The sequence below is a fragment of the Callospermophilus lateralis genome, chromosome 15 (assembly GCF_048772815.1).
Source record: "Callospermophilus lateralis isolate mCalLat2 chromosome 15, mCalLat2.hap1, whole genome shotgun sequence".
NCBI classification, from domain to species: Eukaryota; Metazoa; Chordata; class Mammalia; order Rodentia; family Sciuridae; genus Callospermophilus; species Callospermophilus lateralis.
The window spans coordinates 46,641,421-46,666,370 of NC_135319.1; the positions used below are offsets into that span (position 1 = coordinate 46,641,421).

The 24,950-nt window shown below is 45.1% G+C and overlaps 1 protein-coding gene across 1 annotated transcript in view; it reads right to left on the bottom strand.

Annotated features, from left to right (window-relative positions):
- Positions 1 to 8,292, bottom strand: part of Dusp29 (dual specificity phosphatase 29) — a 37,943-nt gene extending 29,651 nt beyond the window's left edge. The window contains exon 1 of the mRNA XM_076834490.1: positions 8,232 to 8,292. The gene's annotated coding sequence lies outside the window, so the exon portion shown is untranslated. The remainder of the gene's footprint in view (positions 1 to 8,231) is intronic.
- Positions 8,293 to 24,950: the final 16,658 nt, after the last annotated feature.

Genomic DNA, 24,950 nt, shown 5'->3' on the forward strand with positions numbered 1-24,950 from the left:
GCCACCTTGGTCTGAGCCTCCTTAATGTTTATCCTTGTAGCCTCAGTGTCTGAAGTGTAGAAAGTGCTTGGGAAATGTGTGTTGAACAAAGGAATGATTTTGTGAGGGGTAAATGAAGGACAAAGGCCTGTGAGGCCTTGCTAGGGAACCCAGCCAGAGCTGCTGAAGCAGGACTGAGGCTCTGGCTGATCCAGAGGCAGGTGCAGGGGTGAAAAGCACAGAATAGGATGAACCCTGCTTCTTCCAGCCAGTGGTTGGTCAGGCTTGAACTTGACTCTGAGACCTGTCTGCTGGTGTTTCCAGGTGGGAAGGGAGAAATTATCTCGAGGGGTGGCTGAAGCTTCTATTGCAGGAACCAACACAGACCCCGCCCCCCAGTCCCAGCTCCTAAGTTCATGGTCACAGCTTTCACTGCTGCAGGCCCATGGGGGCCTTAATTCCAAGAGGCCTGAGACTTAGCCCCTCCATGGTACCCACTCTTCTCGTAGTGAAGTGAGTAGAAGCTGGGCACTGTGTACCTCAATGTGGTGAACCCTGCCTGCCACTAAAGGAGGATTGGGAAGAGGCAATTTTAGGGAGATGCTGAAGTCACTTCCATTCTGAAACCTCCGCCTGTCTCTTTTGATCACTGAAGTTGACCTCACCCTGGGTGAGGCCAGTCCTCCTTCATTATACTGCGGAGAGAGCCATACCCAGCCCCACCTCTGTGCTGAAAGCCTCGGCTGGATTTCCAGACAGAGGAGGAAGTGGTGCGGTCTACCCAGAGCAACTTGGCACGCAGAGGGAGCTCTGGGATCTATTATCCTCCGTCGTGCCGATTTGATGGGGGAAGAGAACAAAGCATGGAGCCGTCCAGAAACCACAGACCTGTAATCTTTCCAAATCCTAAAGGCGGCTTGTGTGCATCCCTCTCTGCATGGCTCCCAAATCTCTAATTCTCAGAGAGGCCAAGAGAGTCTGTTTTCCAGATCACAGCCAGAATGGAAGGGGAAGACAAATCTGTTCTGTTTGGTTTCCATAGATTCGACCCAGAGATTAACTGCCAAGGTCTCTGTGACACATACAATATCAATCACAGGCTAAAATGTCATAATGAGAGCTGGGCAAGATGTCAAGAGAGGCCTCCGGGTTCCTGTTGCAGCTTCATGTTTAAAGATTTGGTCCTGGGAAATCAAATGCTAACTCTGAGGTCTGCTTGACCTATGTGAGCATCTTCCTTGAGGGTAGGCAACTTGTCCCCTTCATGGAGTGGGCAGGCAGATAACATAGCTGAGGGAAGTGTTTAGATGTTAAAAAAACACAAGCAATAACTTGACTATTGACCCTACGCTAGAGACGTTAGGGAGTGGTAGAGACTGTGGTACAATAAAGAGTAAATGTCCCCTCTGATGGTGGCAGCAGCTTGTCCTTCCATGTAGGAATACAAGCCCAGATTTTCTGATTTTATGCAAAGCCAGAAAGTCAGATTTTTGCAAGAAATCTATTAATTTCTAAGCGTAGGCAGCCATAGCAGATGCTCTTCTTGCTGTGTCAGGTCACTGCAGCATTAGTGGACAGTTTCCTTATACACAAGTGGCTTTCTACCTCAAGCAGCTGTGTTTCCCCGCTGGAAGGTATTTTTTGGTCTTTATGTTGGTCAGGAGGAGCAGAGTTAACACTCCAGAAGTTATCATGAACAAGGGGCAGGAGTTGGTAGATAAATGCTCCAGCTTCCCCAACCCTGAGTGGACCAGTTTTAAAGTTTTCCCCACGCATTCTCCCCAGAGGCCTTTCTGTGTGCTAGAGTCCGTAGTTACCCAGAGAGGTGACCTGCTCACTCACATCCTTCCTCCTCTTGGGATCCCCACGCCCCACCCACACTTCCTGGAGCACCCTGCAGATAAACAGTTTGCACCCAGATCCTGATCTTGGGGTCTCCTTTTGAGGGAATCTAAACTAAGATAGGGCTAATTTTAAAAAAATGTAAGGATATGGTGTGTGCCTATATGAAAACTTTATGTTAGATCCTATAAATATACACAATTCTTACTTGTTGACTAAGGGTAAAAATTTAAAGAAGAAAAAAGGAAATATATTATGATAGCAGAGAATGCAAGAGGCTGAACAGTACTCAGACCACTAAAGCCTGAGTGCTGTTTCCTTCCGTGAAGCAGCAGCCTTGCTTTGGAGAGCTATTTCCAGGAATTTTTGATGGCACAGCTTGTATTTAGTTAAAGGTTTCCTTTGCCCAAGGAGGAAATATTTTGATTTGCATTCAAAACAATAATTTTGATACCAAACATAAACCCCAAACCAAAATTTTATATCATTTTCTTGTTTCTTAAACTAGAAAAACAAATAAACAAAGCATCAAAATGTTAATATTGTGGATGAGTGGTGGGTTTTTTTTTTCCTGTTTTCTATTTTGGGTTTCTTTCAGAAAATAATCATATTTTACAATAAACAACCATGTCTGTATTTCTTAACTGTGCTAGCCCAACAGAATAGTCTGGGTTCCCCCTTTATTTCTTGCTGCAGTGACAGGGCCTGCTCCATTCTCTTGACTCCTGTAATCACCGAGGACACTTGGATTTACCCATGTCATTCCCCCTGAGTATCGGTTTCTTTGATAAAATGGAGCTATAACTGGAAGGGTAAAGATGCCTTTTAAAACAAAACACAAAAAAATCCCAACCTGTACTATTCTGTTTTCTAAGGTGGAAGATGGGAGAAGTACGGTGGAGAGATGCATAATTCATTTCAGTGGGAAAATTAAATTTCTGAGTGGAGCCCTTGAGTCTGCAGAGACTGGACAGGAAGCCGTGCTTAGGAAAGAGCTTGTAAAGAAAGTCTGTCATTTTTAAGACCCACAGTACAGGCCTCTTACTTAACAAAAACACCTTTTGAGGGTCCCTCTGACAGGAGACCTAGGAAATAGTACAGAGAACAAATTGCTCTATGTAGTAAAACAAGAGTTTTTGAGTTTTCTAGAATATTCCAGAAGGGATATGAGAGGGCCCTTTGGTGGGGGAGGTTTTGGGACCAGAGACCTCATAAAGAGATTCCAGGAGAGAAACATCCAGCAGCTAGTGTAACACGGAATCCCAAAGTTAACTTGGTGATGCCCTCTGGCTGCATCAGCCCTCTTGCTGTTACCCTAAATCTTCTGCAAAACTGTTATACACAGCAGCCATGTTTGTGGTGGTTCTGAGAAATAAAAGAAAAAGTCTTGTACCAGTGAAGAGACCAGAAGTTTATGAAACAACATATATAGTATGTTCCCATTATTATACAAAAATACATGTCCAAAATGTTAACACTGGCTATATGCTTGTTTGAGGCCAATAAAATTGTGATTATTGTTTTCTTGTGTTTTTTTAAACACATTTTTTTTAGTTGTAGATGGACAATATCCCCGTTTTGTTTAGTCATTTTTTTTATGTGGTGCTCAGGATGGAACCCAGTGCCTCACACATGCAAGTCAAGCGCTCATCCACTCAGCTACAACCCCACCCCTTGTTTTCTTCTTTTTAAGTAACCATCTTTTCTAAATTTTCTGTGGTAAACATGTATTAGTTGAGCACATGGAGGGATAAAAACAAAAGTTCTATTTTAGAATTAATCTGTATGTACAAGATGCTCACCCTAAACCTGTGGGCCAAGGCCCAAGAAGGCAGCCCTCAGGACGGACCTGGACAGTGTTCCTCACTCCTCTCTTGAGGCTCCAGTTGCCTTCCTGTGAAGTGGAAACTCAGAAGGCAGGTCTTGTCCTAGAGGTCTCTGAGGACAGGAGTCAGGCCTCAGTTGTGTTAGGAGGACAGTCTAGGCCCTCGTATTTCCTGGGACTCCAGGGGAAGTCCAGGCTGTGTGGGTCTTGAAGCTCATATGATTTCTTTAAGAAAAAGAAAACAGGTATAGGGCCTCAGAAGAGACTGTTGCAAGTGTGGGGTTCTGAGGCTAAATCCCTCTGGAAACTTCTTTCCTTTTGATTTCAGATGCAGAGGGCCGTCCCCTCTCCACCCCCACCCTTTGGTGACAGAGCCAGGGACTTGGACTTCCCCTTAGCCTAGTGTATGTTTAGATTTAATCAGCCAGCATCTGGGGAACTCTGGGGTCATGGTGGGGGTGGGAAGCACCATCAGTTCCTCCTTGACTTGATTTTACAAGTTAGACCCTGACCTTCCTCCAAATCTTTGCTCACGTGTCCCTGTGCCCGGGGTGGACCAGGCCAGTGTGAGAAGGGATTCAGGCAGAGGTGAGACAGGCTGGACCAGGGAGGTCTTTTCCTTCTAGAGACTTTTGGCCTAGTAGACCAGTCTATAATCTAATTTTTGGGGAAAAAAAAAATTGCCTTCCCTCCTAAGGTATTCTGTTATCTGTTCACATCTATGTTGCTAATGCATTGGGGTTGTGGGGAAACAGTTTGCGTTGAAACGTGTGTACACCACATATCTTCCAGGACACCACCCAAGTCGGGCTTGGAATGTGCTTTTAAAGAAGCGGGAGAGTAAAAGCGTTATTGTGGTTGGGTAAATGACTGTTAGTAGAGTATTACCTACTGCTGGGGTGTGGGGGGATGGAATTTGGCAGCAGTATCCATATATAAACATATACATATTTTTAATTTGCTACAAGTCAGTACTTGTCTTTATTCATTTAAAATCTACCCAAATGATCCCAACTAGAAAATAAAAGTTGGTGGATTTTTTAAAAATTAAAACTTGGATATGAAAACCCAGGAATTTTTTGTTGCCTATAATTTAATTCTTAATGTATCAGACATAATCCAAGTTTAACAGATTTTTTTTTCCCCTTTTGGATTCTGGCAAGTATGTTAACAGGAGGCAATTATGTGAATTAATATAAAATCCTTTTATTAAAAAAACAGAAAAGCCTTCTTTTAAAAGGAAATTTAATATTCTTTCTACGATGGCGTTGATGTCATGAACTTGTTTGATTAACTCTTCAAATGGTTTCAAAGCGCTTGGGGGTGGTAATTTATGAACTCCTAATTGATTTACCCAATCTTGGTTTGGCAGAGATGGGCCTCCCGGAAATGTGAGGAGGCCAGAGCCTTACACTCGGCTTCCTTCTCAGACAGGGGAGCAGACTGGGATGGACATGTGGGCTATGAAGAAGGAGCTCCCGTGAGGGAAACAAGGGCCTTGATGTCTGACCAGGCCAGTTGTGGTTCCTGACTCCTGAGGAGCTGGGCCTTGGCTTCCTCTGGAGATTCTGGAAACACTGCCGGCCGCTCACAGCACAGGGACTCTTTAAGAACCATTTCCCACTGAGTGTCATCTCAGAACAAGCCTTCTTTGGGGAAGGGCATGGGGTTTCTACAGTGTGAGAGTGTGGCCTTCACCATGGGCCTCTCTGCCTCCTGTTCTAGGTCTCTCTTCCTCACTAGGCCTGTCTTTGGGTGCCATGAAGTTCAGGCTGCTTCTTTTTTGTTTGTTTTAATATATATTTTTTTAAACTGTAGATGGACACAATACCTTTATTTTATATGGTGCTGAAGATTCAACCCAGTGCCTTAGACGTGCGAGGCCAGTGCTCTACCGCTGAGCTACAGCCCAGCCTCTCAGGCTGCTGCTTCTTGCTGCTATAGAAGCTTGTAGAGAAATTGAAGCTCTGGCCAGACACAGGGAAATGATCACACAGGTGGTTATTTCTGTTGTGTGCCAGTGATGATCTACTCTCTAAACCTCCTTGATGGGGAATTACGATCCCCACATTACAAATGAGAAAATGAATGAGGGTCAGAGAGGCTAAGAAGCACTAGACCAAGCTAGTAAGAGGGTGCAATGAATTCTCAGTCCAAGCAGCCTAGCACCCAACCTGGGTCAACAGGTCATTCACTATTCCTGATCACAGGGCGTGAGTTCCAGAGAGTGAGCCTGGGCCTTTCAATTTTGCATGCTCCCCTCCCCCATGCAGAATGCAGAGTGGCATGAAGTCATGAAAAGAGCTCTCACTGGCCCTGTATCTCACATACTGGGCTTTAGCTTCCTCGGGTGTTCAAGGGAGATACAATCCATCTCACTGGTTGTTGGAGTAAATGAGAAAATCTAACTCTTGAAGCATCAACATGGGCTCAGAATGTTTCATGGAACAGGGTCATAGAGGCAGCGAGGAGGTCAGTAGAGCTGTGTTTTGAATCCAATAAAGGGAAGGATGAATGGAGCCATTTGGCCAGGGCAGGGGGTCTCTGCACGGAAGTTGTGGCAGAGCAGGTGGGACATAAATGAGCCTGAACATCCTCCTGTGGGTGATGGGTCTTATTCACTCCTGTGTGAAGTGCAAGGAAGGGTTTTAGGAGTAAGGGAAAGGACTCTCTCCGGCTAGTTAACATCCAATGGCCATATTAGGCTGCTATGAGTCATTATTTCCTCTTTACTGTGGAAGAGGAGAGCCCAGAACCATCAAGGGTCACCAGAAGCAGAAATTCAAATACCGTCAACTCTGTAGTCAGGCTGAGGAGGACAAACAGAGCTTTGATCCCTGGCCCCGGCCCTCAGTGCAGCTGTTCCCAAGCCCAGGCCTCCCTGGGAGAGGGGCCAGGTTGGAGCAGCAAAGTGAGATGCCCCTAATGCCTCTCACCCTGTCAAGGGGCTCCAGGCCTCAGTGTTGACACCGTCAGACTCTGAGACACACTGGGTTCCAGGCCCTTACACCATCCAGGCTGTATGACCTAGAGCAAACCACTTAATTCTTTGTGCCTCCATTTTCTGATCTGAAAATGAGGTCAGGGACGACCATCTGTCATAGAAGAAAGGAATTAATACTTAACAGGGAGAACCCTTAGAGCCATGCTGGGCACATGGGTAGCACCAGGAAACATTGCCAGTTCACAAGCACGGCAGTGTCTGGGAAGGCCAGCCCTGGCTCCGTGGCTGGAGGAGGGCAGCTTGCCCCCTTCCCAACTGGACCCTTCTGGGCCTCAGTAGGGTTACCAGGAAATGCTAATAGCCCAGCCTCCAACTTCCAGCCCCCCTTATGCTTCTTATCTAACCTGGAATTGACAGCAGGCACAGGAAAATCACCTTCAGTCAGGATCCCAATTCCTCTCCAACCCAGATGTTGCCCTAGGGCTGAAATGTCCCCATTCAAGACTTCCAACTTATCAGTGGCTGAGGACCCATGCCTTCCCATCATACTCAGCACAGATCGCTTTCGCCTCTGAAGAGGCTTCAGGACTAACTGACCTTCTCCTAACTCTCCCCCTTCCCACCCCAAGTCCAAGGCTCTTGCCTTGTAAAGGATTCAGCTGAGAAGCCCTTTAAGTGTTGCTTATAAATGTCAGAGTCCTCTGATTTATTGGTGGGGCCAAAATGATTATCTCATGATGAAAACAAGGAGGAACCATAAAGAAAATGTCAGGGCAACAGAAAGAGCAAGAGCATCCATATTAGGGACCCGCAGGGGCTGGTGGCCTCTCCAGACATGCTCCTCACATCCCCTCCCTTCATTCTTGGGAGTTTTCCCCCTTCAAATATTTGAGCTTTCCTGAACAGTCAGAGCCCTGTAGTCTCAACAGTTTGGGGTTCCAGGCCAGTGAGCGACATTTGGGGCCACAGGAGAAGGATACCAGAGTCTAATTGGAAAGCCCTGAGACACAGGGCTCTTCATACCCACACACAGTGCTGTCTTGGTCCTGTGGCTCAGTCCCTCCATGTCCCAACCCCGCCATCTCTACCAGGGCAGCATCACCCCCAGCCCCATCCTCCCACCGAGACTGGGAAAATATTCATTAAGAGTCTGTCCAAATGATGCTTAGCATTACCCAGAACAGACGGAGAATTCTCATCCTGAGGATTTATGTACTTCTTTGTCATTTGTGCTGCCCTACACACAGTCCAAGTCACTCCAGTACCTCTATTTGTCCTGCCACACACCCTCTCGAGATTTTTACCTCTCCACAGGCTAAACAGACACATGTTGGAATGTGAAATACAATACAATGACATCCAATACTTCAGAAAGAGCCTCATGAGCTTTGACCCATCCCGTTATCCTTTAGAAATGGCCATCGAACTGAAAATAGATTTAAAAGGAAGAAGATGGAGAAAATTCCATTGTGTCTCTGGAAAATGCTGGGGTAGCAAGAAGCCTTTCATACTGAAAGGATGTCAGCTGTTCTCCACAGCTCCAGAGCAGAGGAAAGGGGGCTTCCAGTCCTCACTCCCAAGCCTCCAAAGAACACTTGGATGAACCCAAGAGGTGCCAGCCTCCCCACCCAAGGGCCTTACCTGTGTGCGCTGGGCCTGGCTGGGTCAAGAGGTACTGAGGCGCATGGCAGCCACACACCCGGCCACCCTGACTGGAATCAGAGGGCCTATTTTTAGGGTCAGATCTGCTGACGCTGACCTTGTGTGCTGTCCAATCTGAGAGGAGACCTGCGGCATTTGCTTGCAAAATGATTCGCTGGTGTGACCTGAAACCTTTGACTTAGGAAGTCCTGTACCTGGAGCTCATATGCTGTTCCCAGTATAGTCACAGATATAGGACATATGGCCACCAGGGCAGAGACAGGAATTTCCCAGCTTTGTTTTCTTGGGATGGACAAGGCCAGGTGTCTGGAGGCCAGAATGTCCTAGAATGGCTAGTACAGGGGAGGTTTGTCTGCTGGCACATAATCTCATGGCACAGCTGGGAGCATCCAGCATGGAGAAGAACTCTCTGTTCGAGTCTTTTCTGAGAGTATGTAGAGCCATTGCTGAGGGATTGATGGAATGGACACCATATCATGCAGAGTGATATGACATTCTGAGAAATGTCATATCACTTGACATTGGTAGTAGTTTGCATTATGCCACTTCCTGTGAGTCTCCCCACCAGGTTCCCAACCCTTCTAGGCTTCAGTGAGGATAAGGATCATAATGCCATCCTCTTTTGTTGTTATGAGAATTAAATGAAAGAGGTCTGGGGATATAGCTCAGTTGGAAGAGAGCTTGCCTCAAATGCACAAGGCCCTGGGTTCAATCCTCAGCACCACAAAACAAAACAAAACCCAATAATAATAATAATAGAATGAGATAAAGGTTGGAAAGTACTTAGAACAGTGCCTGATACATGGTAAGCATTTAAAAAATGCTACATGGTATTAGTATGCTGAAAATATTCCCAATTTAACATTCCTAAGTCATTTGCAAATCTCTTTTGTTTTCTCCTCTTCCTCTTTTGGGGAGGGTGGGTACTGGGGATTGAATCTAGTAGTACTCTACCACTGAGCCTATATCCTATATCCCCAACCCTCTTAAACATTATTTTCTTTTGACAAGGTCTTGCTAAGTTGCCTAAGCTGGACTTGAACTTGTGGTCCTCCTGCCTTAGCATTTTAAGTAGCTGGACTTACACATGTGGCAAGTTTCTCTTCTTGGCTGTTCCTTTTTCACCCTCCAGCCTCATTGACTCCTCATGGACTCTTTTTATTTTATTTTTATTATTTTTATTTTTTTGCTCCAGGGTCTACCCCCAACCCCCATCAAACTCTCCTTAAAAAAAAAAAAAAAAAAAAAAAAAAAACTTTTTAAAGAAAAGATTTATTTAGCTTACACTTTTAGAGCTTCAAGGTTATGGCACTGGCATTGGCTCAGTACTGGTGATGGTGATTCTTACTAGTAGAATCCCAAAACAGCACATAGCAGCATACAGCAAGAGACAGGGAGCATGTGTGTCCATGTCTGTGTCCCAAGACCTTCTTCTTCTTTTTTAAAAATATTTTTAGTTGTAGGGCTGGGGGTATAGCTCAGTTGGTAGAGCACTTGCCTAGCACTTGTGAGGCACTGGGTTCAATCCTTAGCACCACATAAAATAAAATAAAAATAAAGGTATTGGTAGGGAGGAGGAGCATGGGAGGAATAGACGAACTCTAGATAGGGCAGGGAGTGGGAGGGGGTTAGCAATGATGGTGGAATGTGATGGATATCATTATCCAAAGTACATGTATGAAGACACGAATGGTGTGAATATACTTTGTATACAACTAGAGATATGAAAAATTGTGCTCTATATGTGTAATAAGAATTGTACTGCATTCTCCTGTCATATATAAATTAAAAATTAATTTAAAAAAAGTATTGCGTCCATCTACTATAAAAATATTTTTTATTTTATTTATTTTTCTTAATATTTATTTTTTGGGTGTAGATGGACACAACACAATGCCTTTATTTTTATGTGGTGCTGAGAATTGAACCTGGGTCCCACCCATGCTAGGTGAGCACTCTACTGCTAAGCCACAATCCCAGCCCTAAAAATATTTTTTATATTTATTTTTTAGTTGTAGTTGGACACAATACCTTTATTTTATTTATTTATTTATATGTAATGCTGAGGATCAAACCAGGGCCTCACATGTGCTAGGCAAGTCCTCTACCGCTGAGCCACAACCCCAGCCCCAAAAATATTTAAAAAAATATTTTTAGTTGTAGATAGACAACTATTTTTATGTGGTGCTAAAGATCAAACCCAGTGCTTCACCTGTGCTGGGCAAGCACTACCACTGAGCTACACCCCCAGCCCCTCAAGCCCTGCTTTTTAATACTGAGGGACAGAATCCCACACATTCCACTTTAATTTTCTAGTAAAATTAGGGCTTGCTATAGTTCCTTATAATGAATGACATGGTTTCTATTCTTACCCATCTCCTTGTCACCTGCTTTGGGGGCATACCTTAATGTGTGAGAGATTTGGGGGTCTGTGAGGGGCACACCATTCTCCTACATCCTTCAGTTAACATGGTTTTTTATGTTGAAGTCATTGTATTATCCTTTGCAGTTTTATTCAGCAAACCAAGACCCTCCTCACAACTTGCAGGGTTATTTCTGCTATTTTTATTTATGTGATTATTTATATTACTGTTATTCATTGTGAAACTTCTGGATTGCTTAGCTTTTGTTAATTTCTTGGTACAAAGAATATTTACAAGGAAAAGACACAGAATCTGAGTTTGCAATGAGGTCAAAATATCAGGATCCAAACATCTCTGTGTATCTCTGCTTCAAGTGCTGGAGTCAGAACAGAAGGGTCAAAAGACTCTTCTGCAATCATCCTAATAACTAAGGGAGTCAGACAGAGATGCTGGAATTGACAGAGACTAGAGAAAGATTTCTTTCTAGCAAGGAGTCTGAAGGGACGTCTCAGCCCAAGTCAAGGGCTGAAGAGCCCAGAGAAGCCTTTGAAGATTTGATGTGCCAGTGGCAGAAAATGAAACATCTAAAGACATATGAGCTAGCTAGCTAGGTGATGGACAGATGGATAGACAGACAGACAGATGAAAGATAGTATTTCACACTATCAGGAGGATCTTTAAGTAAATAAAGTCAAGAAAAGAATTTGGGAGGTTGCTGGATTATAGCCTCCTTTAGAATAAACCCTAAATATGATTGACCAGAAAAATGATGAACCCTCTTCCTACGCCCCTCCCAAGCCTTCACACATTATGCTAAAGAGAGAATAACAAAGATGGAGAAGAACGGAAAAGCCACATCACAGATTACAAAGAACTTCAGGAAGTCCTAGGAAGATTTTATCAGAATACAGTGGGGGTGTGTATAGGGGACATCTGGTGTGTCTTCTAATAGCCAGAGGAGTGGCCTATAAGAAACAGCAGTATTCTCTGTATAAGTCTAAGGGCAGAGCTAGGGGATGGGTAGATACCCCAAAGCTGCCTCATGGGGAAACACAGCATGCCATCCTGCTGGAATGGGAGCGAGCCAGGCAACCATCAGCTGGAATCAGAGATGTGTCCAGCTGTTCCCAACTCCAAGGACATTCCCCCAGAATGTGTGCAACAGCAAGCTCCACTAGTGCAGGAAAATATGGTCCACTGTGACTTTCATGTAGCTTTTTAGGAACTTAACCTACAGCATTGTTTGACATGGTACCACCACCCCTTCTTTGATCCATGTGATTTTCCTCCGCAAACTCCTTTTCTCTAGAGTTGGCTTTTCACCCTCTTCTTTCTCCACTTTCAGAGACTGGCAGACACTCTTCTTTGTTCAACTTCTCTGGATCAGAATCCGATTTAGCCTCAATGTCAAGGTGAGAGAAGCAGAATGTTCCATCTCCAAAGATGCTCACATCCTAATCCCTGGGACTTGTGAGTGTATTATATTACATGGCAAAGGGGAATTAGGTTGCAGATGGAATTAAGGCTACTAATCATCCAACCTCAAAATAGGGAGATTATACTGATTATCCAGATGGCCCACGTAATCAGAAAGCTGCTTAAAAGTGGAAGAGGGAGGCAAAAGAGAAGGATCATCTGATAAGAGAAGAACACAACTCCCTGTTGCTGGCTTTGAAGACAGAAAAAAGGATCTCATACCAAAGGACAGCTTCTCTTCCTGGAAGAGGCCAGGAAATGGATTCTTCTCTGGAACCTTCAGAAGGAAGATTCTACCAGCACCTTGATTTTAGGCTCATGCATAATTAATCAGCTCAGGTTGCTGTACTGACCTACCACAGACTGAGTGAAAATCTATTTCTCACAGTTCTGGAGGCTGGAAAGTTCAAAACCAAAGTTCCAGTAGGGTTCACTTACGATGAGGACTCTTTCCTGGCTTACAAATGGCCACCTTCTCCCTGTCCTCAGTGTGCAAGGAAAGCTAGTGATCCAGGTCTCTGGAGTATTTTTCTCTTCTTACAAAGTCACCAATCCTGGGCTGGGGATGTGGCTCAAGTGGTAGCGTGCTCGCCTGGCATGCGTGCGGCCCAGGTTCGACCCTCAGCACCACGTACAAAGATGTTGTATCCGCCGATAACTAAAAAATAAATATTAAAAATTCTCTCTCTCTCTCTCTCTCTCTCTCTCCTCTCTCTCTCTCTCTCACTCTCTCTTTAAAAAAACAAACAAAAAAAACAAACAAACAAAAAAAAAAACAAAGTCACCAATCCTATCAGATTAGGACCCTAGTCTTAAAACCACACTTGAACTTAATACTGTCCTAACACCCCTATCTCTAAACACAATCATGTTGGGAATTAGGGCTTTCACAGATGATTTTGGAAGGACACATTCGCCTTATAGTACCCAGTGAGATCTGTACAAGACTTCTGACCTATAGAACTATAATATAATAGACTTGGGTTATTTTAAACCACTAGGTTTGTGATAATTTGTTATAACAGCAGTAGGAGGCTAATACCTGAAGTTTACCATTCTCCACTCAAACTTTTCTGAATCCAAAAGATCTAGAGCCTTTAGGGCCATATGTATATCTGAATGTGTGTGGTGGCTGAGTCCTGTGAGAGCCCTGAGCAGAGAGACCCCTGCCAACACAGCCCAGGGTCCAATGGCTGGAAGTCCTCTGCTGTCCTAGAGGTCACACTTTTCTCTCAAATCAAAACAAAACAAAACAAAAACAGAGCCTGGCATTGTAGCCCATGCCTATAATCCTAGCTATCCAGAGACTGAGATAGCAGAAGTACACGTTCAGGGCCAACCTGGGCAATTATAAAGATCCCCGCCTCAAAAAACAAAGACAAACAAAAAACAAAGCAAAACAAACAAACTGAGGCCATGCTTGGCAGGCTGCCCAGAGGCCGTCCATCTCAAAGGACTTTTCACCCCAGCCAAGGTCTGGGTCATTACACCCAAGTCCATTCTGCTGTGGCCTTCATGCTCTTCTCCCTCACTGGCACCCTCTGGCCTCACTCCCACTCACAAGGCCATTGTGTGGGATGGAGGGGAACAGGACAGAAGGGACCACAGCACAGAGAAGGAGGCAGCTCCACAGTCAATATACAACCTCCTGTTTTTCAAAACTTGTCAGCTGAGCCCCATCCCCAGAGAATTTCCCTTCCTCTCTATCCCTGTGCCTGCTATGTTTGTGAGGCTCCTCTCTGGATGTGCTATTGCCATAGCCGCCTTTTTCAGCATCCATGGTCTCTCACCTGCCTCTCTAGTGATGATGTCAAGAGCCTCTGGATTCATCTTCCCTTAACACAAAGCAGAGGGGTCCAGCGTCCTCTGTCTCTACCTCTAGGTAGACTAAGCCCAGGGACTTCTCTTTCTCATTAAAAAAGGCCTCCAAGTCATTTTCCTATAATTTATCCAAGAGGAGAATTTTCTGACACTCCTAAAGAGGATCATCCATTGATCCTGGAAGCAGAAGGCCCTATTCTGAGTTTGCATTTTTAGAGGGCCATTAGGATCTGGCTGTCGTCACTGGCAAAGCATGACTTGTATCTATGAGGTTTTGTGACAGACACCATCCAAGCCACAGAGAAGTCATATCCTTTCTCTTGTTCAATGGAGGTAGATGCTGCTTTGGAATATGAGGAGGACCTGAGCCATGGAAGCACCTTCATGCAAGACAGCTAATTCTGCTTGTCAAATCTGGACTGTAAGCCATGAGTGGTGGTGCATACCTGTAATCCCAATGGCCTGAGGCTGAGGCAGGAGGATTTCAAGGCCTCAGCAACTCAGTGAGTAAAATACAAAACGGGCTGGGGAGGATGTGGCTCAATGGTTGAGCACCTCTGGGTTCGCTACCTGGCATAAAAAGATAGAAAAAAATAAAGCCTGAGCACTAAGCAGAATCTGGAGTGAGAGGCGGCCATTTTGTCTCATACCTCTTGGCTCTAAGATGCTCTAGAATTAGCTTGGCATTCCAACACATGTGAAATAGCTGAGAAGTCTTCTGGTATATCCAAAAGTTCATAATATTCTTTCATTCCTATATATATATGTCTAGGTGTAGCAAGTATAACTCACAGTGCCTTTCCTTTAAATTGGCTAGTGGGTTTGTAAGTTGCTTTACTTTTATAACAATATTTTATAGGATTTAACAAAATTTTCCAAAAAGTGAGATTTTCAAGTTTATTTTGATGATTTTGATTAAAACTTTGATATCTAATATGATGTATTCCCTGTTATTTTTAATGGAAACTGAATATTTTAGAAGAAAAAAAACTTCTGAAAATATACAGGGAAATTTTAGTGTTTAATTGTTTTTATTTACTTGTATTTTAATAAAAATTCATATTTTTTTTAAATATTTTTTTTTTTGGTGTAGATGGATACAACACAATGCCTTTTTTTTTTTTTATGTGGTGCTGAGGATCGAACCGGGTCCTGCCTGTGTTAGGCGAGCGCTCTATCGCTGAGCTACCTCCCAGCCCCCCAAAATTCATATTTTTAAACTTTGAATTTCAGTGAATCATTTTATTTTTGATCCTACAGAGCAGTGCTGATCAATAGAAATATAATGCAAACCATATGTGTAATTTTAAATTTTTTACTAGCTCTATTTAAAAGTGTAAAAATAAGCAGGTGAAATTAATTTTAATAACATATTTAACTGAATACCCCCAAAATATTACCATTTCAATATGTAATCAATATGAAAGATAATTAACACAGTATTTGGCATTTTTTTGTTTTGTTTTTGTGGTACTGGGGGTGAACCCACAGCCTTATTCATGCAAGGCAAGCACTCTATCAACTGAGCTATATCCTCAGCCCAGCATTATTCTTTTTTCGTACTAAATCATTGGATGAGTATCTTTTTTAAAAATACTTTTTTAGATGTTGATGGATCTTTATTTTATTCATTCATCTATATGCAGTGCTGAGAATCGAACCCAGTGCCTGACACATGCTAGGCAAGTGCTCCACCACTGAAGCCACAATGCCAGCCCCTCTATGAGTATTTTAAACTTACAGCCATCTCAGTTTGGACCAGCCACATCTCAAGGGCTCAGTAGCCCCTCGGGGCTGGTAGCCCTCATCCTGGACAGCTCAGGTCTCAATCAGTGAAAATGGGACTTGTCAGTGTGGTGAGAGGAATATGGGCTGAGGGCTTCCATTTGTCTCCCTACCCAGGCCTGACACACCTTCCTCCCACCGGGAGGATGATCACATCCCTTCCCTTGAACTCAGTCCCTAGCACCAGAAAGTCTTGGTGTGGGTGCTTCTGGAGGTTTCTGTGGCTTGCCTGGGAGTTTGCTGGCAACTGTCCAGGCTATGTCTGTGGTAGAGCTGTCACTCTTGACTTTGATGTCTGAGTTATATAAGGACGTGGTGTTTGGACAGAAGGCCTAAGGACCCAGGATGTTTCTCTGAAATCGATACCTCTGTTTATTCCTGTCTGTCAAAACACTGGGAATGCCTGCTGCTGGTCTTTTGCTGGAGGGCTGTGAGCCCTTAGGGCCCTGTGCGTGTGCTGTGGGCAGGGGTCCCCCTCAGACTCCCTATCTCCCAGGGGACCAATGCCTTTCCAGTCCTGCTCCAGCCTGTCAGTGATCTCAGCAAATCAGTCAATTGTGTCTCCATTAGCACCTCTGACTACATACCGAGCTTGTTTATTTTACAGATAGACAGCTGTTTCCCCTTCACGGCCTGTTAGCACATCACAGTGACATTGATGAGGGTTGACAGGGTGATTGCCTGCATGGGGGTGGCAGGAGAGCACAGGAGTGAAGAATATGCACTCTAAGAACTCAAGGAATTGGGTTCAAATCCTGCCTTTGCTACTTAGCTCTATGTTGAAAGTGCATGAACTTCTCTGAGCTACCCCCCAACCTGTATGTTGGGAATAATAACAGGATCCAGCTGCAGGTTATCACAAGGATTAAATAAAATAATGTATGTAAAGCTCTTGGCTTGCAATAAACTGTGACATGCTAGTCATCACCGTTCTTTTCCCTCTGTCCCTCAACTTGGGTACTTGTCTTAGCTCCACTAGATAGATTAGCAAATCACCAAGGAGAATTAAATTAGCAGTCCACTGAGAGTTGGAATCTACTAGTGGATCCAGCAGACATTTACGAGGTGAGGCCCTACTCGGTGTCCAGGCTGTGCTCTAGAGGCAGCAGGACAGGGAGGCAGGAAAGCAAGGCTTGCCTTAGGTGAACTCACTGTCTAGTGGGGAGACAGATCTCTGAGCCCATGCCAACCCTTCTGTGAGTGAGGGCTGGGATGGGAATATATAAAGGGGTGAGGGCTGCTCAGAAAAGCCAATAGGCACAGAAAAGATTTTTAGAAGGAAGTGGGTTTTGGCACTGGACAAAGAATGCTAAATGAAGGTTATCATGTAATAATGTGCTGGTCACTTATGAACCTGATAGGTTCTCAGCAAACACCTGTTGTACTGAGAGAGCTATTCCAAACTGCTGTGGACATGTTAGTTCCAGGATAGGCATTAGCCAATGCAAGACAGTTTCATCATGACAGGGGCTTTGAGCCTATCCCAATTAAATTTCAGAGGTTTTGGGCTTGAGATATATCTCAGTGGTAGAGCACTTGCCTAGCATGTGCAAGGCCCTGGATTCTATCCCATGTGCTGCAAAAAATAAAAACTAAAAAATTCTGGGGCTTTGTCTGCTAGGGAGAGAAATGATAACACACAGACTAGACTAAGCTCAATTTTAGGAAGGGATTGACTCTGATACATGGATCCTGTACTGGTCAGGAACCAACACTGAACAGAAGTCACCAGGGATGGTTTAAACCTAAGGGTTTTACAGAGGGTAAGGGGGCTTAAGGGATAGAGAAGGGAGGCAGAAGCACCCAGGAAGTGTCAACAGTAGGAAACCATGGAGTACAGGTGTGGCTGTGACAGAGCAATGTGGTGGAAGGAAAGTGGGCCCCTGCATGACCTTGTGGGGTTAAGTTTCCCAGCCTGTCCAAACTGCCTGCCTACCTCTGTGCAGTCACACAAGAAAAATGAGCAGCTGTCTGTTTAAGTCCCTGTATTCTGGTGTCTCTGTGAGAGCAGCCTAGCCTGAGCTCTAAGGCATTCAAAGGTCAGTGCGGCTGGAATCCGGGGAGAGAGAGAGCTAGCAGATGGGAGAGTCCATTGGGCTTTGTAGGCTACCATAAGGAATTTGGATTTTATTCTAGGGAGGAGGGTTATACAATTTGATTTGCATTTTAAAAAGCACAGTCTGACTGGTAGGTGGAGAATGGAATACAGTGAACAAAAGTAGAGGCCTGGGAGGCCCCTGAGGAGACTATTCTGGATATGCAGGCAAGAGATGCCGGCTGCCTTGGTCTAGGGTGGGAGCAGAAGGGGTCGTGAGAAGTGGGTCAGATTGTAAAAGATTGTAAAGATAATAGATTATAAAGGATCAGCTGATGAATTTGACTCTGAGGGTTTGTCTCTTCAGGAATAAATGAAATAAGACAAAGTACTTACCAGACCTTATTAGAATGTCACTATTGACATTCTGATTCTGAGCATATGTCTGACCTTCACAAGATGCTGGTCGATTGGGTGAGGAAAGCTATCACTACTTGGGTGTCTTTGGTCGTGGTCTCATGTTGTCCCCAAGGCCAGTCTTGAGAGAGAGGGGTGTCAGTAAGCATGACTTCAGACCCTGAGAGACCCTCACTGCTACAATCAGTCAGGCTCAGATCAGGTCAAAAATCCACTCATTCTACCCATTTCCATACATCAAATAATGATTGAGCACCTAGTGCGTTCTGGGAAGTATTCTAGAAACAGAGGGGGAAGTACCAGCAAGACATGTAATGCCAGCGTACTCATCTTCTGTTTTTCTTTGCACTAGGATGTATGAAGAAAAAGAGGTATTTATTTTTATCTCTTGTAACCTTTTGTGCATGCCCCTTGTCACTCTGCTGGGAATTGAGGACACTTAATGGCTAAACAACAGGACCACAGTCTCTTCACAGTTAAAACTCAGGCTCTCTGAATCCTCTCTCTTGCTCAAGATGGATTATGATGTACCTGGGGGCTGACTGCAGGAGGCAAGGTGGGGGCCCCTTCAAGCACCGCTGCTGCTCACCTGTGTGAGTGCACCATAATCTCCTTCCAGAAACTTTTAAATAGGTAAAGAGCAAAACCTCACCCCTGACTCTCCTGTTCAGTTTTCCCTGGGTCTATAGAGCAGCCCACCTCTGTCTGGGACATTGTCTTAGAGAATGGCATCCCTACCCATAGACCTTTTTGCCAGCTGCTGCCTCCTCTAGTCCCATCTTCTTCAACCATCCTCTACTGGTGTTTGGATCTGAAATGTCCCCCAAAGGCCCTTGGGTTAAAGACGTGGTCCCTAGCCCATAGCACTGTAGGGAGGTTGTTGAACCTTTAAATAATGAGGCCTAGCTGAGGAAGCTGCGTTCTTAGGGCTGTGTCCTTGAACAGGATATTGGTACCTGCCCCTTTCTCACTCTTTGCTTCCTGAGAGGATCAGCTTCCTCTGCCATGTGCCGCTGCCATGATATCCTGCTTCATCACTGGCCCCCAAAGAGTTGACGGCCTGGCTGACCATGGCCGGAAACCTCCCAAATTGTGAGCCAACACAAACTTTTCCTCCTCTTAAGTTATCTCAGGTATTTGTTACAATAGTGAGAAGCTGACTGACACATCCACTTTCTTTTCCTCTCTTACCAGAATATCTTCTTGGCCTCCTCCTACTGGATTTGACCTCCTTTTCCCATTTCTCTGGGAATCATAATGGTGAAGTGACTTCCAGGTAGGGTGGACTGATGTGTAAATATGTATTTTTAGTGTGTCTCATGCAATATTCAGGCCATATTTATGTTAAAAAGTATTTGTTGTGCCAGAAGTGGTAGTGTAATGCCAGCAACTTGAGAGGCAGAGGCAGGAGGATCACAAGTTCAAGGCCAGACTCAGCAACTTAGGAGGACCTTCGGCAGCTTAGCAAGATCTTGCCTCAAAAAAAATCAATCAATCAATTAATCAAAAATACTTTTTTGCTTTTGTGAAATTGAAATCGAACTGGTTGTCTTGTATTTTGTTTGCCAATCCTACTACTAGGGAACTTGCCTATAGGGGAGAGGGATGAAATAACATAGCCATTAAGTATTTTCAAAATATTTTGCCTGCTAGAGAGCCTACCCACTTCTGGCCTCTTGGCTAGACAGACTTGTAGGCTTCAGAAAGAAGGAACTCCTGGATCGGCTGTGCTCAGGTCTTTAGAGGAGCTCATTGTGTGGTGTATGTGAAGAGGGGAGGGAGGCAGGGGCCAGGGGGATGGTGAAGGAACCAACTTTGGCTTTCTGCCCTTCCTCCCCTAATCACACCAAGCAGGCTTCGCTGGGATGTGGGTAGCCTCATCCTGCTGGCAAAGCAATTGCTTACCTAGGACTTTTATGAGGACATTTTTACTGAGCTGTAATTGAAAAGAAAAAAAGAAAGAAAAAGCTCCAAGACATTCCAGATTTTTCTCATAAGCCTGACTTAGGCATGTGTGTGTGTTTGTGTGTGTGTGTGTGTGTGTGTGTGTGTGTGTGTGTGTGTTTGAAAGCTTGTATACTTTGGCCGGACCACACCAGGGTTTTCGTGGAAAAAGTGAGGAGGTTTTTGTGTAAGGACCAGGATAAAGATCAGCTGGGCGTCTGGAGTGCCTGTAAGACCCTTTTCATTAAAGCAAATATTCTAGTAGTTGGAGAATCAGGGTTTTATGGAAGAGGGCTGCATTTGTCATTATAGCCTAATATCCTAATTTAAGTTTACAACCATATTTAAGAAATCTGTGACAGAATACAGAGTCGGTTCTGTATGTAAAACTGCTTGGCAAAAGTTTATAAATCATGTACATATATTTAAAAGAATGTGAAAGTAAATCCAGATGATGACCTTTTGGAAAAAGGCTGATTGCAATTGCCCTGTTGTGCCCTACTGCTGTTCTGAGAAGTGGCAGGGAAAGCTTGTGCCTGTTTTGGGGCCTGTGTGACCAGCTTTTCTTCCCCTGACTCAGGACAGATGGAGATACAGATTCTCCTTCCAAGTCCTTGTTGTCTTGGCAGGAAGAAAAACACTCAAGCTTTTATTAAGCATCTACTATGTGCCGTGCACTGGGCTGCTCCCTCATTGCTATTCTCACAGCAGACCTGAATGATGCCGTTAATCCTTTCTGTTTTGACCCTTGAGAAACCTGAGTTTCAGGAGAGTTAAAAAATCTGTGCAGGTTCCTGCATCTGGTTAAAGGGTGGAGTTGGGACAAAAAACCTGCATCCCTGTGTGTAGGGCTCCTTCTCTTGTGCTGCTTCTTTCCCATCCCAGGGAGCAGCTCAACTCTGTGGTGCTGATGGTGGTGGTGGTATCCTGGTGATCAATACATAAGCATCTCTTTGGCTAGAGACATTGCTACTTCTCTGGAGGGACAAAGTTGGATCAAGAATGAGAAAGGCCATGCCGTGTATCCTTGTGTGGTGGCCATCTCTAGGACTAGATTGAATCTCCTGACCCATTGTCCTCCCAGAAGTACTCACTCTTGTGACATGGTGACTGTGGTCTGATCTGAAGTTCAAGGCGAGAATGGATGAGGTTCTTTCAGGTGCTGAAAGATAGACTCCCACTCATGGACTTGAGAGATTCATTGTAAGAACCTCATTTGAGGAAAACAAATACTGTCCAGAAAATGGGAATGTCTTTGGGAGATTTGGTGACTGTGGTGACCAGGTTAATGTAGGTTCTCAGTTGCAGGGGACTGCACATTCTGGGGCTCTGGCTTTGGGGACACTCAGCTCCTCTTTGCTTTGCTTCTGATATTGCTATTTTCACGCCCACAACTCCCTCTGGTTGTCCACTTGTGACTTCTGCTGCCCTGTGGCCCCTGCTTCCCCACTCAACTCTGGGTACCTTCCTCCATCCTGCTTCCTCTGACTCTGTATTCACATTCTCCAAGGCCCTCACTGGGCCAGGATTCCCTACCATGAAAGAGCCCCCACCCCACGGCAGCCCATGCACCAGATGACCTCACTGGCCTCTGCTTTCAGTGGGTCTGGAGACAGAACAGTGAAGACCATACTTGGTGACAAGTAACTGAGACTTGGAAAATAGCAACTTAAATGAGATAGCTTTTTTTCCTGTCATGTAAAAATGTGGCTTCCTAGGCTGTCCAGGACAAACAATCTCATTCAGGCTCCAGGTAGCACCAGGGAGTCAGGGTCCAAAGGACACGTGGCTCCCTTGTAGAGAAGCTTCTCAAGTTCCACACAGGAATTCCACTTCCATCTTCATATTCAAAAGGTAGTCACTTGGCCACATTTACTTTAAATGGGGGTCAGCTGGGTGGCAATGTACCCAGCTAACAGTTGAGGTTCTTCACCAGAGTCAAAGGGGAGGATAGATATTGGGAGGAAAGTAGCTGCTGACAAAGATTTTCTGCTTAAAACCAAATCCTAGCCAACTCTACACTTTCTCCTAGGCCCATCTGTGCACTTGTTGGTAAAATCCAGTTTTAGCAAGGACTCTGCTATATCACTTTGGCAAGATCTCCTCCCCACACATGATATCTGATCACACTCAATATCCCATCAGGCTCCTCATCCTCCACCATCTCCAAGGCGATGTCTGATCACCTTGACCTGTCTTCAGCAAGGATCCTGTCAGGTCAGCTTAGCCAGAATCCCCCTTACCGCTGATGCATCTTTCTTAAGAACTTTTCATCTACTCACCCCTACCCTGCCCCTTGGGTATAAATTCCCACTGCCCATTCTATATTCAGAGTTGAGCTCAGTCTCTCTCTCCTGCTACAAAATCCTATTGCAGTGGTCCTGAATAAAATCTTCTTTACAGTCTTTTAACAAGTGGGGCATGTGTTAAAGGCTTGGTCCCCAGGGTGGCAATAAGGGGAGATGATGGAACCCTTAGAAGGTGGGACCTAGTGAGGCACTGTGGCGCATGCCTGTAATCCCAGTAGCTCAGGAAGCTGAGTCAGGAGGATTGTGAGTTCAAAGCCAGCTTCAGCAACTAAGAGAGGCCCTAACAACTCAGGGAGACCCTGTCTCAAAATAAAATACAAAAAAGGGCTGGAGATATGGCTCAATGGTTAAGTGCCCCTGGGTTCAATTCTCGGTTAAAAAAAAAAAAAATGCGTAGGGAGATTCTGGCGCCTTCTTCCCTCTTTTGCTTTCTAGCCATGAAATATGCAATTTTGCTCTGCCACAAGCTCCCCACCATTGCCTTCCAGCGCTCTCCCCAGAGGCCAAAAAGCAATAGGTTCACCTGATTGTGGGCTGGACCCTCTAAAACTGTGAACCAAAATAAATCTTTTCTCTTTCTAAGTTGATTATCTCAGGTATTTGTTATAGTAACAGAAAATGGAATAACACAGTGCCCATCCTGATGCAGCCATCTTTGATTAGGACAACAGGTCCAAATGGTAGAGAATTGGTGACACTAAGAATCCCTCAGAAATGGGTGCTGGTGTCAGGGGTGCTTTGTGTGGACTGTACAGACAGCTTATTTATATCTATGTGGCATGGTTCAAAAGGAACCAGAAGAGCCTCTCGGTAGTCCTACCTGCAAATCCACCATCCAAGTGACACAGGGCCTTTCCCAGCACTTTTTTTACACTCTACACCTGATCCTGGAAAAATTAATTGTTGTACTTGTATTTTCTCATTTCTGCTTTATCAGCAACCCTCCTCCCCAGTTACTCCCAAAGTCAATGTCACTAAACAGGAGCCCCAGAAAGCTGGTCTGACAGGCAGGGTTGCAGTTGTGGGTCACAGGAGCCCCGTCATACTCTCAGAAGCTACAAGGGCAGGGCCAAAATACTGCCACAGGTCTGTGAAAGAATGGGGTTTGCAGGAGAGAGGCAGGGGGAGGGCTGACGGAAGGCTCAGTAGCAGCTGGGTGCAGGGAATCCCAGGGGACGGGTAATGCTAGTAGCTCCCAGGAAGAGGGGACCAGCTGACCAGGCCTCAGATGGCTGAGGAAGCCTGGATGAGCACAGCAATGCGGAAACCAGGAGGAATGATCCGAACAGAGCAAGGAGGTTAGGATATGGGTAGCTGGGTCTGCTTGCCTGGTCAGTCCCCTGGGTAGGTAGGGAGGAGGTGGGATATTTCTCCCCAAGGAGTCTTCAAAGCAAGGTTTCCCAGGTCCTGGCTGTGGAATCCATTCTGTAGAGGAGACAGCTGTCAAAGCAAGCTGTGAGCTGTGGCCAGCAGACCCCCAGGAGTCCTTACCATGCTGGGCAGTCTGGGATCCCTGAGCAAGGGTCTACAGGCCTGGAGGAAGGTAGGTGGCTGGGGTTAGGACAGAGCCAGGGGTGGGGCTGAGAGCGGGTAGAGGTTCCCATCTGGGCAGTCTCTCTACCAGTCTTAGTCTGTTTTCTGTTGCCAATAACACAACACCATAGACTGAGTATGTGAAAAAGAAAAGAGGTTTGTTTGGGCTCACAGTCCTGGTCCAAGGTCAAGAGACTACATCTAGTCATGGCCTTCTTGCTAGCAGAGTCCTGAGGTGGCACAGGACATCAAACGCAGAGACACAGGAAGCACACATGTCCTGTTCTTTTCCTCATCTTATAAAGCCACCAGTATTGAATTATGAGGCACCACCTGATGACTTACCTGATCCTAATCACCTCCCAAAGCCCCAGCTCTAGACACCATTGTCAGATTTAATTTCTAGTCTCTTAATACCTCGTAACGGGGATTATACTCCAATGTGAGTTTTGGAGGGGACAAACCATAATTAAGTCAGAGTGCCACCTTGCCCACCTCAAGGCCTTTGTCACCTACACTGCTTGGGTTCCTATCTCTATATTTTTTTAAATTTTAGTTGTCAATGGACCTTTATTTTTACTTATTTACTTATATGTGCTGCTGAAAATTGAACCCAGAACCTCACATGTGCTAGGCAAGCGCTCTATCACTGAGCCACAACCCCAGCCCCCTCAATCTCTTCTGGTCCCCCATAGGACTCTGAGTAGATACAGGACCCTGTTGCCACCTGTATCACTCTGTAGATGTGAGACCTCATCTTCATGTACTTGGCATGGGAGTGGATGGATGTGACTTCTCTGTCCTTCCATGGTTCACACATTTCTTCAGAGGTTAACACTGGTCAGAAGCCAGTGTTGCTGGTCCTACTGGGCTCTGCCCTGTGCTGGTTATCTACTGATACATAACAAACTACCCCAAGATATAGTGACTCAGACATGGGCATTTTCTTATCTCATTTGTGGGTCGTAATTCAGGCAGGCAGAGATGCATGATTCATCTCTTCCACATGGCATGA